General features: G+C 39.4%; 1 long non-coding RNA gene across 3 annotated transcripts in view; it reads left to right on the top strand.

The window, feature by feature from the left end:
• LOC109024760 (uncharacterized) overlaps nucleotides 1-17,037 on the top strand; it is a 235,087-nt gene that overhangs the window by 2,327 nt on the left and 215,723 nt on the right. For all 3 annotated transcript variants that reach the window (XR_010132461.1, XR_010132462.1, XR_010132463.1), the window contains exon 2: nucleotides 1,979-2,068. This is a non-coding gene — a long non-coding RNA (uncharacterized lncRNA). The remainder of the gene's footprint in view (nucleotides 1-1,978; nucleotides 2,069-17,037) is intronic.

Below are 17,037 nucleotides of genomic sequence, written 5' to 3'. Positions count from 1 at the left end.
CTCACAATACTCTATTCTCTTACACAATTTCCCATCTCTCCCACAATAATCTCTTCTCTTTCATAATTCTCCCTTCTCTCCCACAATTCCCTGTGTGTCCACAATTTTGTGTCACTCCCACAATTCTCTGTTTTTTCCTACAATTCCTGATGTCTTCCCCCTTTCTTTATTATCTCCCACAATTCCCTGTCTCACCTACAAGTCTCTGTTCTTTACCATAATTCCTTGTCTTTCCCATAATTCCTCGTATCTCCTACAATTCTTTGCTCTGTCTCACAATTCTCCACTCTTGCACTTCTCCCTTATTACACAACATTCTGTTCTCTTTCACAGCTGCCTAGTCTGTCTCCCAATTCCACATTGTCTCTCACAATTCTCTGTTCTCTCATGATACTTTATTCTCTCCCTCAATTCTCCCTTCTCCGACAATTCCCTGTCTCTCCTATCATTTTCTGTTCTCTACCACAATTCTCAGTTCCCTTTCACAATTTCTCAGAAGACCCAAGCCTGGTCCTGTAACTTCAGTGTTTCAGGGCCCAAGGGGAAGAACATGGCCCAGATGAGTGGTATGTGATCAGGAGGAAGGGGTATGGTGGGAGGGTTTGTGATTATAATGAGAGTAGGTGTCAGGAAAGGTGTGACTAAGGGGGAGCACAAAAGACCAATTATTTGTTTTTTTCTACAATTCCTGAGTTCTTCCACTTAATTCCGTATTATAGCACTTGACAAAAGATTTGCAGTTATGTATTTGAATGTGTAATTCTCTTACCTATGTATGGATTTTCTGAAGTTAAAAAATAGATCTTATTTGGCTTTATATCCCTTATATCAGCACAACTCAAAATGTGTCTTGCCAGTGGGGACCAGTTCACACACTGTTACCATTCTAATATGAGATGAGGAGCTTTCACCACAAGGCAAGGCAAAGCATTGCTTGCCTCATCCAGAAAGTCTTACTATGAAAAATGTCTCATCTCAGATAAAATTGTGCTTAGTGGCATAGCAGATTTATATTATAGTACAAGATTCTTAATTCAGCGTTGGCCAATAACTAGCAGTTTCTGGACTGGCACTTGAGTAGCATTGCCCTATCATTACAGTGTAGTTTCTGTTGTATAATTGAGTGCTCACTGAAGCAGTCAGAAGCAGACACTGGAAGGGATCACAGAGTCAATGAATCTTGAATGAGTGATGTTTCACTCATTCAGCAATATTTATGGAGCACCTATGATGTGTCAGGTACTGTGGAAAGTGCTGAGAATTTAAAAGTGCTAGACAGACTCCTTGCTCTCAGGGAATTTACATTCTAGTAAATGAATAGATTGGACAACAAACAATCCAACACAAACAGATAAATAAATAATTTAAGATCCTGATAAAAGCCACCAATTAAATGACACAGGTAGTGTGACAAAGATTGAGGCATGGGGGTCTACCCACCCCTGTGGGTAGATGATCTGTGGAGCAGAAAATTTGTATTCCTCGGGAGCTTGTTAGAAATGCAGAATTTCAAGTCCCTCCCCAGAACCACTGAGTCAAAGTCTGTCTTGTAACATGATCCCCAGATGATCAGTGTGCACGATACAGATTGAGAGCTCAGGATACCTTCTCAGATGTGGTTGTCAGCAAAGACCTCTCTGAGAAGGGTGACGTTTTAGCTGAGACCTGAATGTTGAGAAGGACCCAGCCATGTGAAGATCAATGCAAAGAGTGGTCCAGACAATGAGAATTCCATGGTAAAATGTTCTGAGATCAGAAAGAACAGGGAAAGACCAGTGTGGCCCACACAGAATGAGTTGGGGGCAGAATAGTAGGAGGTGATGTTGGGGCTGGATCATGCCATAGGCCATGAGGAGGAAGTGACATTTTCTTTCAATTGAAATGTGAAGCCATGGAAGGGTTTTTAAAAAGAAGAATTATTTGATCTGACAATAGAGATAGCTTGTTTTTCTCAACTTTGCTCTTCACCACTTTCTAGTTATGCCTGGAGACCTTCACTTGGTTCTGTGCCAGCACTGCCCATGAACTTCATAGACTGTGATCTTTGCTAAGGCCTAAATGAATGAAGGTAAGTTCCTAAGACATAGCCAGTAGACTCCCCACCAATAGGTCTGTGTTCCATGGAGTCTGCCAGCATTCATCACATGTGTACTCAGAGGGACCGTGTCTACATCAAAGGCCAAGGTTACCTCTTACTCTTGGAAATAAACACTACTTTTCCTTAAAGGGATTTATTGCCAATAAAATTAGAGATGGCCAGAGGTTATCATTCTGTTTAATATTCTCACAACCATTGTAATAACTTTAGAGGATATATTATTATTAGTTGGTAAGTCCCAAGCTTTTTTGTGTTTTGATGAGAGTCGAGGGTTTCTTCGCATAGACCTCTAAAAAGTGAATTAATTGGCCAGGCACAGTGGCTCATGCCTGTAATCCCAGCACTTTGGGAGGCCAAGGCGGACAGATCACGAGGTCAGGAGTTCAAGACCAGCCTGGCCAACATAGTGAAACCGCATCTCTACTAAAAATACAACAATTAGCTGGGTGTGGTGGCACACACCTGTAGCCCCAGCTACTTGGGAGGCTGAGGCGGGAACATCGCTTGAACTCGGGAGGCAGAGGTTTCAGTGAGCCGAGACCATGCCATTGCACTCCAGCTTGGGTGACAGAGTGAGACTCTGTCTCAAAAGAAAAATTGAATTAATTAATTCACTGATTGTGGATGGCTACCTTATATGAGGAATCACTCCCAGTTTCTTATAGGAACCCTTGTTTCATGTCTCCAGATGTACACTCCCAGTTTCTTATGGGACCCTTGTTTCATGTCTCCAGATGTATGCAGGGCATTGCTTTTTGAGAAAGTTTCTTTAATTTATAGCTGTACTTATTTAAGACTGGACTTTCCTTGATACCTGCCAAGGTGGTCTGAGTGGGCACTAATGGGCCTGCAATTAGGTCAATTCAGAAAACTTAAGGCTATTCTTTGGTGAATGCCAACAGGGAGGTTGCCCAGCCTCTTCTCATGCTGGGAAATTCAGCAGGTATGAGATTTGATAGGAGACAGGGCCCTGATGCCCTCTATGGCGGTGCTTCTCAACTAAAGCTGATTTTGCTATCCCTATCCTGGGGGTATTTGACAATATCTGGAGACATTTTTGGTTGTCACACTGAGGGTAGTGGTTGCTACTGAAATCAAGTGGATAGAAGTCTGGCATTCTGCTAAGCATCCTACAAGGCAAAGGCCAACTCTAGTAACAAAGAATTATCTGGCCCCAAATGTCAATAATATTAAAGTGGAGGGACCCTATTCTTGGAAAACCAAAGGCCAGAAACTTCCTCTGCTTGATACCTGGCAGCTAGAGCATGGGCCTCTACTTTCTCAGCTTGCTCAGTATATGTATATATACACACATGCAAACATACTGGCATGTAGTGTGCATTATGTAACTACACTGGGACTATTTAACTCATTGCCCCTTCTTTCTACCTACCCCAACCAACACACACAATCATTCAGAAGCAGAAATGGGGGCGGGGACTCGCTATTTTCGAGTGGTGAAAACTGTTATTATTATTGAAGTTATTATGATTAAGTTGCTGATCCAGTTGTTGCCACAAGTGGGCCTTTATGAGTCACTAGATTTAACATGATGTGCCAAAAAAGATGGGAATAGCACTGGTAAGAATGGGTGAAGTGAACATTGCTCTGGGGAGGAGCTCTGGAGAGCCGTGTGAATCACCACCCACACAGGCAGGAGATATCAGTATAGTCTTGCCTAGAGGAGTGAGGAATTTCATGTTTTCTTCCCTATGGAAATAATTAGTAGTGGATTTGGTTACCAATGGTAGAGAGAAATGGGGAAACCACGGGGTTATGTTAATGAAATTTCCAGTGGGTATTGGATTTGCCCTCCAATTTTTAAAGCATAAACTGTAACCAAAGACCTTCTGACATATTATTCTTTTAAAAAGGAGAAGCATGGTAGATTACAGTTGTTTGAAATTACCACCTTACTGCATAAAGAGAAAGCTAAGGTGAAGTAAATAAGAAGATAGGAGTAAAAAAATGGCTGCTGATTTTGAGAAATATTTAGGGTTAGGGGCAAGATGAGTTCAGGTTAGACACATTGCACTTGAGATGATAATGGTTATCTAGGCTGTGAAATCCCAGAAGCAGTTCAGAACACAGAATTAGAACTCAGGAAAGAGCTGGTTGCAGATAAGGAAATGTAAATTATCAGGTTTGGTTGGATGTTAAGCCATAAGAATAGATGGTAAAATCCTTCAAGGCTTTGGTTTTCTTTGCTCTCATTCCAAATTTACCAAAGAACTTTGCGACTTTAGTTTGGCTTTCCTATTAGGAAGAGAATGCATCACTAGCCAACCTAAATTTCTTCCTCCTTGGCAGTCTTATTTTTTTATTCTAAACATTGTGAATTAATGACTTGGAGAAAATAGGAGTAATGGAAGGAAAATCAATAAGGCAAGGCATGAGTGGCTTTAAAGGAAGGAAGGGAAGGCTCTTTGAGTGGTTTGGACTCATTGTAAAGTGGGATTGAAAGATTAAACCCGCAAAAGACAAGTTGACAAACCATTCTCTACCACCACCACATGAAATGCAGTTTTCCAAGAAATGTGCTTTGAGGGACCCCATTTTTAAAACACAAGTAGTAGCATACTTTATATAGGGATTTAACTGTTGTTCTTCACCTAAAATATCTTGGAGGTTTTCCATATCCGTCTTTCTTTTTATTTAACAGATTCAAGAATTAAAATGTAAATTTTCATATCAGTACATACAGTGTTCCATTTTGTTTTTATTTAGGACATGTACACTATTCCATCATATAGATTAATACAGTTTATGTAACTGGTCCCTTACTAATCAACTAAATTTATGTTATTTCCAATACTTTCCTATTACGACAATACTACAATGAGTAATATTGTGCTTACATCATTTCTCACACTGTGTGAGCATATCTTTGTAATACCTAGAATTAAAATGACTGGGTCAAAGGGAATGTGCTTTTAAAACTTTGATAGTCACTTCTAAATGACCCGAGATAGGTGGTTGTACCCCTTGTAGCTTCCCTCAGGAGTGGATGAGAGTGCCTGTTTTTCCACACCTTCATCAACACAGAGTATTGCTTTTTTTAAAAATTGATTTGTAGACATTCTTTATAAGGAAATTAACCTTTCTGCTACACTATGAGGTTGGAATATTTTCTAAAATTATCTTTTTTTGTTTTTGCTTCTGCTAAGTTTTGCTTTGAGTAGTTTTTATGGATCTTAATTTTATAATCTTCTATGATTTCTGGATGTTGTGGCATAATTAAAAATATTTTAAGTCCTAAATTCTCCCAAGTTTCTTCAATTAAAAAAATTACACTTTTTCCTTTAAACCATTTATATATTTGAAACTTATCCTGGTGAAAGGAATAAGGTATAGCTGTGCTATGGTATTAATATGACTTGTTTGTCCCCATCAAAGCTAATTTTGAAATTTGATCTGCAGTGTGGCAGTGCTGGGAGCTGGGGCCTAATGGAAGATGTCTGGGTCATGGGGTAAATCCTTCATGAATGACTTGGTGACTTTCTAATGGTAGTGGGTTCTCACTCTTGCGAGACTGGATTAATTCTCGGGAATGGATTGGTTCCGGCAAGAGCAGGATTGTTACAAAGTGAGGATCCCCCTCATGTTTACTGTCTCTTCACATGTGCCTGGTTTGCCTTTGACTTTCTCTGCTGACTCAACATGAAAGCCCTCACCAGAAGCTGAGAAGATGCCGGTTCCATGCTTCTTGAACAGCCTATAGAACTCTAAGCCAAACAAACCTCTTTTCTTTATAAACTACCCAGCCTCAGGTATTTTGTTGTAGTAACACAAAATGGACTAAAGACAAGCTCCAATGACTACATCCATTTTATACTCTCCTATGTTTTGGATTCTCTTGTCTTTAGTCTTAATGTTTGTGTGTTTATTTTGGATTTTCCAGGGATTATTTCATATAATCTCAACTAATAATGATTTTACTTCCTCCCGTCCAACTTTAATGCCTCTAATTTCTTTTTTTCTTTTTTTCTTTTTTTTTTTTTTTTGAGACGAAGTCTCGCTCTTGTTGCCCAGGCTGGAGTGCAATGGCACGATCTCGGCTCGCTGCAACCTCCACCTCCCAAGTTCAAGTGATCCTCCTATCTCCGCCTCCCAAGTAGGTAGGATTACAGGCACCTGCCACCATGCCCGGCTAATTTTTGTATTTTTTTTTTTTTCAGTAGAGATGGGGTTTCACCGTGTTGGCCAGGCTGGTCTCGAACTCCTGACCTCAGGCGATCCGCCCACCTCGGCCTCTCAAAGTGCTGGGATTACAGGCGTGAGCCCCTGCGCCCGGCCTAATGCCTCTAATTTCTTTCTCCTGCATAGGCTAAGACTTTCCAGCAAAACGTTAAATAAAAGTGGCAGTAGACATTCCTAATTTTTGTGGAAAAGTGTCTAGTGTCTATCCATTAAGCATTTTGCGAACTTTTAGATTGGCATAAAGTTTTTTGTCATGTTTAAGAAGTATCCATATATCTCTATTTTGTTATGAGTGTTTTACACAATCAGCGAGTAATTTAGTGAATGGGTTTTCATAGAAGATGATAAAGGGGCAGAGTTTCCCCTCTAGGTCAGTGTAAACTGAGCCAGCACAAGCAGAGAGAGGAGTCCAGAGGCAGAAGTGACCATAGGAGCCTAAGTCCCTGAGGAGTAACATATAACTCAGGGAAACTTGATATTCCATGGACCATGGACTGGGAGATTCAAGTGAATAAGACCTTGGGGTCCAGGAGATGGGGAGGCCAGGCCTAACTGACAGAGGCTTATACTTTAAGGGTGAATTTATTAAACAAATATTATACAAAATACAATGAGCTGATAATAAAACATTCTGTGTTCTTAAATTTATATATGTGTGCTTGTGTGTACTAATACTGAGGCCCTTAAACCACTAAGATTTAGGATTCTTAAACAAAACAGGTTAGGTAAAGTTTGCCTTCCAAAGCCAAGGGGAGAGGGGTGGCCAGGGAAGGAGAATGTTCTGGCTGGAAAGGAGACAAATTCTGAGTAAAGGAAGCTGAAGGACAAACACTTCTACTCAGGATTTAGCATTGGCAGGACTGTTTGGTGTGTAGGGATTTAGAACTGGGTCAGTATTATTTAAAGGACTACAAACCTGGTCTTAAATTTAAAAGGGGTGTGGGGGTGGAGCATGGCAGGTGGTGAACCAAAGGAATTTACTGTGATCTGAAAAATAAGCTTAAGTACTAACTCCACTGTGGGCAGGGAGGCAAGAACCTTCCCTTTTTTGAGTTGAAGATAAGCCTCTTCAGTCTGAACTTTCCTAAATTCCACTTCTTCCTTTTCTATAAAACAAGGTGAAGTACTTTATGCTAGCTATCAAAAATCATTGACTGTATGTTGCATGAATTTATGAACTTATTATGCTAGAAAAGTGTTCCTTGGCTACTTCATATGTATATAAGCTTTCTCCCTCAACACAGTTTCTGCTTTTTATTTTTGGAATCTCACATAGCCTATATCTTGTTTTCAGAGTAGATACTATCACTGTGGGTGGCTGAGTTCTCATCTATATGCAACCAAGGCTAACTGGCTCTCTAGGTTACCTTGATGCCACCCACTGAGAGTCCTTTCTGGATTTAGTGATTTAGTGCTGCTTATTTTCACCTTCTCTCAGGATGGAGCCTCAGAATAGAGACCAGGTTGAAAATCAGTCTTAGGACCATGAAAGCAGATACTACATCTTATCCGTCTATGACCTGGTGACCCAGAAGCCATTAATTTGACATTACCAACATACCTCCACACAAAGACTTTATAATCTTCAGTGTGAGAATTAAACAAACAAACAAACAAAAACTTAAAACAACTTTGGAGGGGAAAACAACCTAAATTTTAAGCATAAGAAAATCCCTAACAAAAAGATGCAACTAATTGCCACTGGGGGGCGATGGAAGTTCGTGAACTGCTCTGCTAATCCCTGAGGCAACTGAGCACTTTAGTTGGTTTATTTATTCAAAGCTGGAATTTGGACGTGTGAACCATCAAGCTCAGGGAAATTCCTGGATGAGGAACACAGTCCTGGGAGAGACCTACCAAAGATGGAATTAGCACCTTGGCGAACCGCCTTCAGCGCAAAGAACTTTCTTTCCTTGTGTGTCTTAAGAATTTACTTCAGTTCCCTTCTTTCTGAAGCAGAGGAAGCCAAGTTAAACTGTGAATAAGCACGACAACAAAGAAGAGTTCTTATTTATCACTACCTGCAAACACATGTAAGTGCACAGTTTAAACAGCATTCAGACATCTCACAGCCACTAGGATCAGAGTTTTGGTGTGGGTAGGCCTCAGTTGGTAACTTTCCTGAGGAAAGGAGGGAGGTTATAGAATTTATGTTAGGAAATTCTGAGTCATAGATAACACTTGAAGTGACAGTTAAGGAATCTAGTGAGAGGGAGTTTGGACAGGTTTAGAAGAGCACCCTATGGAAAACAAAGGAGAAAAAAAAAGTACCTTCACTGCAAGAGTAATATTGCAGCCACTTGGTGGCGTGTTGTGGGCTTTATTTCTCCTTCCAGATTCCCTCGGTGGTGTCTGGAACCACTGGTAGGATAGGGGCCCTGGCACCAGACTTTGGCCAGCCCAGTCATCAGGCAATATCAATGTTAGGGGTCCCGTTGCTACTTCTACTTGGTCTTTTTTCCCTTCCCAAGATTGCCAATAAAGTGTCATCAGCAGCCGGGTGTGGTGGCTCATGCCCGCAATCCCAGCACTTTGGGAGGCTGAGGTGGGCAGATCACCTGAGGTCAGGAGTTCAAGATCAGCCTGGGCAAAATGGTGAAACCCCATCTCTACTAAAAAAAAAAAAAAAAAAATTAGCCAGGCGTGGTGGCATGCACCTGTAATCCCAGCTACTCGGGAGGCTGAGGTAGGAGACTCGCTTGAACCCAGGAGGTGGAGGTTGCAGTGAGCTGAGATAGCACCTCTGTACTCCAGCCTGGGTGACAGAGCGAGACTCCATCTCAAAAAAAAAAGTGTCATCAGCACAAGAATTTGTCCTGCTTCCACTCCAGGAAGGGCCAAAGGGGACAAAGAGATATGGAACTTAAAAAGCAAGTCTAGAATGCACTTTTGTGCATAAGACATAAATATATCCATGAAATCATGTTGCATCCCCTGTGTAATAGGCTCTCCATTTCAAAAGCCCTCCAACTTGGCATAAGGATGACCTAAGGGCTCTAAGATTGCAGCTAGGATAAGGACCCATGGATCCCAACGCTCAGTGCCCTATGTCCTCTGGAAGTTGCTGACACATGTTTCTGAGGGACACTCAGAAAACCTGGAAGCATGTTATATTAGTGAGGACATTTTGGATTTTGAGTGAGAAGTCCAGCTTGAGTTAACTTAAGCAGAAAAAGAAATTTTGGGATCACACTCTTAGGAAGTCCGGGGTGGGTAAAGCCTCAGGAAGGGCTGGATCCAGTCATTCTGCCTCTATCTCATGGCCTGATGCCACTTAGTGTGAAGGCCTCTCTCCTAACTTCTTTAACATTTGGGGGAATTTGCTCTGACTGGGTCACATTCTTTCCCCTGAATCAATTACTGTGTCTGGGGAGGTGAGGCAATATGATTGGCTAGGTCTGGTGTGTTGTGATTGACAGCCCACCTGGGACCACCTGAAATGGGGGAGAGGATGTTCCTCAGAGGAAATGATGCTGAACAGACAAAAGCAGCATGAATCTCCAGGCAAATCATTTGTCTGTATGGACAGGAAGATCAACAAGCTGGAAACAGGAAGTGATCCATTAGCCAATAGTAAAATTAATCCCAATTGCTGTTTTGCTTCCTTAGATTCTAACATAGGCCTAATGAAAAAGCTCTGGATTCTTGTGTAAATAATTTGGGAAATGCCTCTACTAATTCAAAGAAGATCTTGGAACTGTTTTCTATTGACAAATGCCCATAAAGAGGAACCTGAGTTGTATTCACTTGCTTCTTTTATTCCTGCAATAAGGAAAGCACCAGGAGTTCAATATTGAATGCTGAAATGAAAAGGAAACATTCTGTTTAATAATGAAAAGTACCAGCAATTGCATTTGGGGCTAAAAGTCCCAAAATTATCCCTAGAAACCTCTTAAGGTCTACATATTATTTGCAAGGCTCCCTAATGCAAATGATCTGCTTTCTAAGTCAATCTTAGTCATATAAAACACATGCCGCAGCATAAAACATAAACCAAAACAAAATAAAATTTCAGGAAACTGAGGGCCAAAAATAGCTATAGTCAACTGCTGATAAGGTGTGAATGGAAACCATGGGACATTCTGGTCTGAATGACAATTGTTCTTGATCTTCGAGGCTGAGAGGATTGTAGGAAGCCATTGTGCAGATGGGATGACTTACCTAGGCCACAGGCTGGCAGCCATATCCACACACCATTCCGAGCCTAGGAGAAAAGCCCTGGGCCCTGGGCCCAGAGATGAGGTGCCCTGGAAAGGGCACCCTTTGGAGTCGTAGAGCTCCAACTCTGGGCTCTCTGACTGTCAGCTGTGTGATGTGGATATCACGTCATCTCTCAGAGCCTCCACTGCTTCATTGGTGAAGTGACAGGAACACTGACTTTATGGCGTTATGTCATGGAGAAAATGATCACATATATTGATCTAACTCAGGAGTCAGAACATTTATTCTGTGAAGGGCCAGAGAGTAAATATTTTGGGCTTTGTAGGCCATAGACTCCATGGCAACTACTGAACTCTACACGAAAGCAGCCACAGGCAATGTGTAAATGAATGGATGTGGCTGTGCTCCAATGAAAGTTTATTTACAACCTGAAGGTGGCCCTCAACTTTGGCCCAAAGGCCATAGTTTTCTGACCCCTGGTTTAATGGTTAGTTCCTCCCTGTTCCATAAGTGTTAGCTCCTCCTTGCTCATCCTGTTAACCCTTCTGCCTGTTGTCAGAGAACATTCTGGTGATAGGCTGGATTGTGTTCCCCCAAATTCATATGTTGAAAGGCCTCACCCTTAATGTGACTGTATTGGAGATAGGGCCTTTAAAGAGGTAATTAAGGTCAAATCAGGTCATTAAGAGTGGGGCCCTAATCTGATAGGACTGGTGAGGACTGGTGTCCTTATAAGAGGAATAGACACCAGGGCTTGTAACTCGCTCTCTCCATACCCAAAGGACCATGGAGAGCACAGTGATCTGAGGAAAGAGGGCTCACCAGAAACCAAAACCACTTGCACCTTGATCTTGGACTTTCAGCCTCCAGAACTGTGAGAGAATTCAAGTCTGTTTTTTAAATCACTGTCTGTGGGATTTTTTTATGGCAGCCCCAGAAGAATAATATAATCCCCTGTGAATTAGCTGGGTAAACGATGATGCCACCTTAAATTCCTTCCTTCTTTTTTAAAAACATCTTTTTATAAAAATAATCTTTTCATATAAAAATTTTATATCTCTTTTATATAAAGCTTTATATTTTATATCTCTTGTTATAGTGGAGGTAAAAGCATCTGCCCTGCTTATGTAACAAAATTTTTGTGAGGCTTAAATTGACTAGAAAACACGAGGTGTGATATAGCACAAGTAATTACCAAGACATTTCTGTTTCAGCCATGTCACCCATATTTGCAAATGTAAGCTAGAATGTAAGAGAGCAAATCTGGACCCAAATGTTGAAGTCTTTTCTTTCCCTAAAGTAAATTACTTGGTCAGTAGAGTGGGGTTGGTATTTGTTTGCTTTTCTTTTTTTGAAAGGTGGGGAGCTACGAGGAAGCTAGGAGAAGAAAACATGTATAAAAAGGACTCTGGCTCCAGTCCAGAGTGTTTGCCTCTGCCCTTTGATGTCCAATGGAATCGTTTCATTCAGTGTAGTAAATTCAGATAAAATTTCCATGCTATGTTAGGTGCTGTGTTGGGTATGGTGGATAAAGAAGTGACAAAGACAAAGTCTCTGCCTCCAAGGAGCTTATATTCTGGGGCAGAGATAGGAGAGGTTGGGCTGAAAGCAGAGAACAGATGAATGAATAAAATAAGTACAGAATTTGAATAATGCCAGAAAGAAAGCCAGTCAGAAGTAACATGGTTGGGGGTCTTCATGCCCATTCATCTTGCCTTTTGTCCTCTTCTCTCAACTCTGATGTCCAAGTGTTTCAAGCTCATAGTTCCTCCTAAAGACGTTGAATCAAGATGATGTTCTTCTTGTTAGCATCATTTCTAATGTACAATTCACAAAATTAGTAACAACAATTGTTAACTGTGTACTTCTGGCCTGGACACTACTATGCTAGACACTTTTTTGGGGGTAGTAAGCTTTTAAATTCAGAATAGTTTTAGATTTATAGAAAAGTCACAAAGATATACAGAGAGTTTCCATTCACCCTACCCCCATTTTGTTCTTTTATTGACACCTTATATTAGTATGGTACATTTGTCACAAGCAATAAACCAATTTTGATACAATAATATTAACCAACACCCAAGATTTATTCAGATTTCCTTAGTTTTTATCTAATATACATTTTCTGGTTCAGGATCTCATCTAGGATTCCACATTGCATTTGATTATCATGTCTCTTTGGGCTCTTCTTGGCTGTGACAATTTCTCAGACTTTCCCTCTTTTTGATGACCTTGACAGCTTTGAAGAGTGCTGGTCAGGTATGTTGTAGAATGTCCCTCAGCTGGGATTCATCTGATGTAGTGCATTATTTCTCATTCTCATCCTTAACCTTCAGTGTAAGTATAAATTATTCATCTTTTATAGATGAAAACACTGAGATCCAGAGAGGTTAAGGAACTTCCTGAAAGTTACACAGCTAGCAAATGGCAGAAGCTGTGATTCAAACTCAGTGCTGACATAACTTCAAGCCACATACTTACTTTGCCTCCCTGGTCTCAATCTGCTAAATTTCTGACAATGGAATTGTTCTCATCAAGGCTATCAGGGTGATCTCTTTATAGTTCTTTCATACACTTTAAAGCAATTTGTTGACATGCTTAATTATATTAGAACAATTTCCACAATCAGTTGTTTGCTGAACTGGTTATTTGTGTAACTTCGTTGGTTGTGTTCCTAGGACAGTTGGTTAATCCAAAAAGAGTATCACTGAAAAAGTATTTGAGAGCCTGTGTTTCTAGAAGTAGTTCTCAAACTGTGCTCAGAAGTAAAACCTGGACTGCTTGTTAGTAATGCACTTCCCTGGGTTAGGGTGATCCACTGCCCCTCTTTGCCGAGGACCGAGCAATTCCCAGAAAAGTCCCAGGCAAATCAGGACACTTGGTCACCCTACCACAGAACTCCTGTGACTCACTAAGGCCCAGCAATCTGCTTTTGAACAAACTATCAAGGAGATTATTCTAAACGCACAGAAGTCTGAGATCCACTACATTAGATATAGAAATGAACTGCTGAAATAACTGGTGGCCAGTTTCTGAAGATATTGAAGAACATTGATTTTCATCTGGTTGGGTATATTTAACTCTGCCTGAAGTTGAAGGAGAATAATATCACCCAAACTTCCAGCCTTTTGATCTTAAGAAATGGTACTACTTTCCCAGCTCTATGTTTTAGTTGAAGAATGATGGGAGTTCCCAAAAGATATAAAGACTTTATGAGGCCATTATTTATCAGTCAGAATTAATGAATCTGTTATTAATCCAGGGTGGTGGTTCTCAAACTTTGGAAGCTCAATGGAATCACCAGGAAGAATTTAAAAATCCCAATGCTCAGTTCAACCCCAGACCAATTTTACCAGAATATCTGGGAGTGGGAGCCAGGCACTAATTTTACATTTGAGAACCATGGATCGAAAGGAATGCTGTCCAGTAGAAATAGAATGTGAGCTGCGGTTTCCTAGTAGTCACATTTGAAAAGTAAAAGACAAGCACATGAATTTTAAGAACATATTTAATGTAACCCAACATATCTGAAATTTTATCATTTTAACCTGTAATCATAAAATTTTCAATGACATGTTTTACGTAAATGTTTTTATACTAAGTCTTTGAAATCTGGTGTGTATTTTATGCTTACAGCACTTCTTAATTTGGATGCTATATTTTCACCAGAAATACTTATCTGTATTTAGATTCGTGTACCTAAGTTGTTCCAAACGTATTGAAAAGTATTCCAATAACTGAATTGAGTATGAGTTTTTAAATTTTAATTCATTAAATTTTTAAAATGCAATCTCTCAGTCTCAATAAGTACATTTCAATAGCTGAACAGATACATGTGGCTAGTAACTTTGGTAATGGACAGCACATATCCAGGGCAGCACTTCTCAAACTTTAATTTGGGCACATAAATTAGGCAATCTGGTAAAAACTTGGGTTCTGTTCTGAGAGGTGTGGGGTGGAGCATGATGTTCCTTATTTCTAACTAGGTGCCAGATGATACTGTTGCTGCTGAGCCAGAGACAACATTTTGAGTAGCAAGGATCTGGGAGTAATGTTGAATGATGGCTACTTCCACTCTGATTTCTCCACTTGCTCAGTGCTAATGTCTTATTTCAAAGGCTCAACATGAAAACAATAAGCCTTTCCTTTTTGGTTAGGAAATGTGTGTGTGTGTGAATATATATACATATATTACACATATGTATAAATGCATGCGCATATACACAAGTATGTGTGTATCCATGTACATGTATGTCTGAACTTGTCTGGAAGCATAAGCTAGCTCTGCAAATGTAAAGAGCACTTCAGTACCTCATATATTATGTGTCTTCATTTTATTTTAAATTCAGTGTACACTTCTTTGGTTCACTGGAACTGAATAACAGCTGAATGTTTAACCTTGATGTAAGTCTCTATATTCATTTATTTGCTTTTTAAAATGAATTAAGTAGGTTCCTGCATTGTGTTTCAATATTTGAAGGTATTTAAAAAGTATTTGATGACCCAGGCTCTGGTTTTGTGTACAGTGCAGAGTAAATCCCAGTTTCATTTGTATGTGGAAATTTTTAGCTCCAGTACTTGTATTTCTTTCTATAGATGCTTTTTCATTGTTCTTTAGACATCAGTATGGATAGGAATTGCTTCTGGAGTGCTATTTCAATGTTTATTCAATTATTCAGTTGATTCAATTCAATTGGTTCCTCTGAGCCAAAGCTGATTTAACTCCTGGGCCAGTATCTAAAAAATAAAGAAACCCCCAAAACCTAAAATTGACTGAGTTCTTTTTGAGGATTTATAATCTGAGAAAGTTATTCGAGCATAAACAGGAACCAAAATCATAATGAAATTGGAGAAATTGATCATGCAGCCCTCTTATTTTTTACTTTCTTTTAGGGCACAATTTTTTTGGAGGGAAGTCACCACTGTATTTAGCAGTTGTTGAAATCACACGAAGGAGTGAAGGATATAGCTATTCAAAACTTTTGGAAAGGCCGGGCACGGAGGCTCACACCTATAATCCCGGCGTTTTGGGAGGCTGAGACGGGCAGATCACCTGAGGTGAAGAGTTCAAGACCAGCCTGGCCAACATGGTGAAACTCTGTCTCTACTAAAAATACAAAAATTAGTTGGGTGTGGTGGCGGCCTCCTGTAATCCCAGCTACTCGGGAGGTTGAGGCAGGAGAATGGCTTGAGCCTGGGAGGTGGAGGTTTCAGTGAGCCGAGATCGCGCCACTGCACTCTAGCCTGGGCGACTGAGCAGGACTCTGTCTCCAAAAAACAACAATAACAACAACAACAAGGGAAAAAAACAAACAAAAAAACTTTTGGAAAAAAATCGGGATAACTTATTAAAATTAAAGGAAATAAAATGAAAGATAGCAGTTGGGTGTATCAAGGCAGGATTTAAAGGAAAAATATTAATTTTTACTTTAATCAATTTTTAGCTATTTTATCTATTATCAGTCATGTGAAGTGGGAAAATTATATTTTTTTTCTTTATGAGACAGAATATTTATTCTGTTTATGATTATGTATCCCAATAAATATAAGTCCCAGCATCATCCATGAAAATGGCTACTGATTCAAAAGCTTGATTCCTTGGGCTAGACACTGGAAGACTCAAAAGTCCCAAAGGAAATCAATATTCTCTTTGTTTTATTTATTTTGTTTTAACCTCATGGGTATCTACAGGTGAAGTTTGGCATATAATATATTTTTTATTTCTTGTGAACCAAACTTCATTTAATAATAGATAATAACAATAGCTAACATTCATCGATTAAAATGTGTCAGGGCCTTATTAATTATTTTATATTAATTTTTATTTAATTATCGTAACAACCTGATGATATAGGTACGGTTAAAGTGTAATTTTTAACAAGTTAAAAACATGAATGTCGTATACATACGGAATGAAAACATTCCAAACAGTCATTTAACTCTTTAATGATTGGAACCATTACAAAATTAAACTAATTCCAAGAGCATTTTGAGGAATCTGGTATTTATAGACATTTTGAGGGAAAAAAAATGTTGAATAAGATTTTGAGGCTACATTTAAAACTGGTTAATATCCTTCAAAGCAATAAAACCACAGTATTTGATATTATCTTTTCTATTGGATAGAAATTTATGAATTAACGTAACTTCAGATCATCTAAATTCTAATCAAATAGAAAATAGAAAGTCAAACACAGGTACATTCCCTAGATAATGAAGTAACTTTTAGCACCAGTCAGTGCTCTGGTAAAATTTTGAAAGGTCATGCCGCACCCTCTTAACCTTATTCAACTTTTAGATAATTTTTCTTGATAAAATTATAATTGTGTACATTTTACCAATGAGGAAATTGATGCTTAGAGATATTAAATAACATGATAAGGGAATCACAGTAAGGGTAGAGCAAAAGTGGAACCCAGGTCCTTCTGATACTTTAACCCACTGTCTTATACCAGTTGAAAGCCATTTTTATCTGTCCTATAAAATTCTTTGTGTGTGTGTGTGTATTCAACATTACTTAAAATAAATGGAATCAATATTTGAGATTGAAAAACCTTTATTGTATGAAAATTTTTATT

This window comes from Gorilla gorilla, chromosome X (assembly GCF_029281585.2).
Source record: "Gorilla gorilla gorilla isolate KB3781 chromosome X, NHGRI_mGorGor1-v2.1_pri, whole genome shotgun sequence".
Lineage (NCBI taxonomy): Eukaryota > Metazoa > Chordata > Mammalia > Primates > Hominidae > Gorilla > Gorilla gorilla.
Note: the sequence above shows the minus strand (reverse complement) of the source record. Positions and strands in the feature narration are given on the sequence as shown.